The 2,136-nt window shown below is 62.7% G+C and overlaps 1 protein-coding gene across 4 annotated transcripts in view; it reads right to left on the bottom strand.

The window, feature by feature from the left end:
- Positions 1-1,223, bottom strand: part of LOC122190797 (DDB1- and CUL4-associated factor 8-like) — an 8,455-nt gene extending 7,232 nt beyond the window's left edge. For 2 of the 4 annotated variants that reach the window (XM_042890879.1, XM_042890882.1), the window contains exon 1: positions 1,085-1,222. The gene's annotated coding sequence lies outside the window, so the exon portion shown is untranslated. Of the gene's footprint in view, positions 1-1,084 lie in introns of all 4 variants that reach the window. The other 2 variants (XM_042890880.1, XM_042890881.1) reach the window with 2 other exon arrangements.
- Between the last annotated feature and the right edge of the window lie 913 nt (positions 1,224-2,136).

Genomic DNA, 2,136 nt, shown 5'->3' with positions numbered 1-2,136 from the left:
CCCCCCCCCCCCCCCCCCCCCCCCCCCCCCCCCCCCGCGCGGGGGGGAGAGGGGGGTCCCGGAAGGGGACCGGGGGGGAGCAGGGATTCCTTTCTGTCCCTACAAAAAGCACTCTGACCCCCTCCCCAGGGTAAGCAGGGACACCTCCTATGGAGGGGGTGACCCTTTAGGAAGAGCAAGGTGCCCACCCCCCTCTCCAAAAGATGCAGAGCACCCTGGGTGGGGTAGCAAGGAGCCCCTGCATAGAGCACCCCAGAGGCACCCCCGTGGAGAAGCAAGGATCCCCATTTTTGTGCCCCCTCCCCAAAGGTACAGCAATCCCAGAAGGACACGGCGATGACCATGGACCCCAACCTCAAAGGCACAACGTTGCCATGGGGGTAGCAGGGACCCCTCCCAAAGGGTCAGCGTACAGGGAGTGGGGAGGGGAAGGCAGGCAGCAGGGAGGCCTCCTCTGTGCCCCTCTCAAGGCACAGTCACAATCGCTGGGAAGAGCAGGGCCTCCCCCAAACGGGCAACAGCCCCACGGGGAGCGGCAGGAACCCCTCCTGCACCCACCCTATACAAGCAGTGACCCCCGAGGGGCACCACGTACCCCCTCGCCACCCAACCAAAGAAGGGGGAAACCCTCAGGGAAGAGCACGGATTCACCCCTCAAAAGTGCAACGGCCCAACGGGGGGGAACGGGGATCCCATTTGCACCCCCCCCCTAAAAAGAGCAACATCCTCTGAGGGACACCAGGGACCCCCCCCCTAAAATAACAGGGGGCCCCCTGAGAAGAGCAGGGCGCCCCTTCCTAAGGGCAACGGCCACACGCAGGGCTCAGGGACCCCTTCTGCACCCCCGTAAAGTGGCAGTGACCCCCGAGGGACCCCCTGGAGTCAGACGGCCACCCCCCCAGGACGCGGTTACCGCACAGCGCACCCGGCCCCCCAGCAGGGGCCCGCAGGGGCCTCGGGGCTCACTAGGCCTCAGGCGGGGGGGGGGGAGGGGGGAGCAGGCCGCAAACCCGGGCCCGACCGCTACCGGCAAAGATAAGAGGGGAAAGAACGACCCCTCCCCGCTCGGCGGTCCCGCACAGACCCTTTCGCTGCCGTTCCCGGCCAACGCTCAGACGCGAGCCCCGTGTTCCCCAACTGCTCCCCCTCCGCCGGCCCTGAGCCCAATCGTCGCCATCTCAGTGCACCGCCTCCAGATGCTTTACGGCAGCGCGGCGTCCTTTACGGCAGCGCGGCGCGCTTTACGGCACCGAGTCTCCTTCTACGGCACCGGCCGCTGTGCGACACCGCGGTACCACCCGCTCCCCGCCCCGCCGTCGCCACGGCAACGGAGGCCGCGCCCCCTCCCGTTGTGTTGCGGGCGGGTCGAAGGTCGCCTCGCGCGTGGCGCTGTTCTCACGTGACCTCCTGCTTCCCCCTCCCCCCATGTTTTTGTAGGGCCTCAATCCCCACCTGTGTTATTGTAGGGTCCCATTCCCTTGCTGTGCTACTGTAGGGTCATATTTCCTACCTGTGTTACTGTAGGGTCGCCCCATGTTATTGTAGGGTCTCAGTCCCCACCTGGGTTATTGTAGGGTCCCGTTCCCCTGCTTGTGTTATTGCAGGGTCACCCCATGTCATTATAGGGTCACCCCATGTCATTGTAGGGTCCCATTCCCTTGCTGTGTTACTGTAGGGTCATAATCCCCACCTGTGTTATTGTAGGGTCACCCCATGTCATTGTAGGGTCCCCCATGTTTTTGTAGGGTCCCCCCATGTCATTATAGGGTCACCCCATGTTACTGTAGGGTCCCACTCTCCTGCTGTGTTACTGTAGGGTCACATCCACCAACTGTGTTACCATAGGGCCGCCCCACAGGTCACCTTGTTACTGTAGGGTCACTCCCTGGCCCTCCATGTGCTACTGTAGGGTCACCCCATGACCTCCCCCATTATCATAACATCATCCCATGTTATTGTAGGGTCACCCTGTGTCATTGTAGGGTCACGTGTCCCCCTACCGTGTTATTTTAGGGTCACCCCACGGTTTTGTAGGGTCACATTCCCCACCTGCATCATTGTAGGGTCACCCCATGACCTTTGTGTTACTGTAGAGCCCTGTCCTCCCTTATGTTATTATAGGGTCACCCCATGACC

Source organism: Lagopus leucura, unplaced genomic scaffold, assembly GCF_019238085.1.
Source record: "Lagopus leucura isolate 7727_CA_CO unplaced genomic scaffold, USGS_WTPT01 55280-0_obj-0_obj, whole genome shotgun sequence".
NCBI classification, from domain to species: domain Eukaryota; kingdom Metazoa; phylum Chordata; class Aves; order Galliformes; family Phasianidae; genus Lagopus; species Lagopus leucura.
Note: the sequence above shows the minus strand (reverse complement) of the source record. Positions and strands in the feature narration are given on the sequence as shown.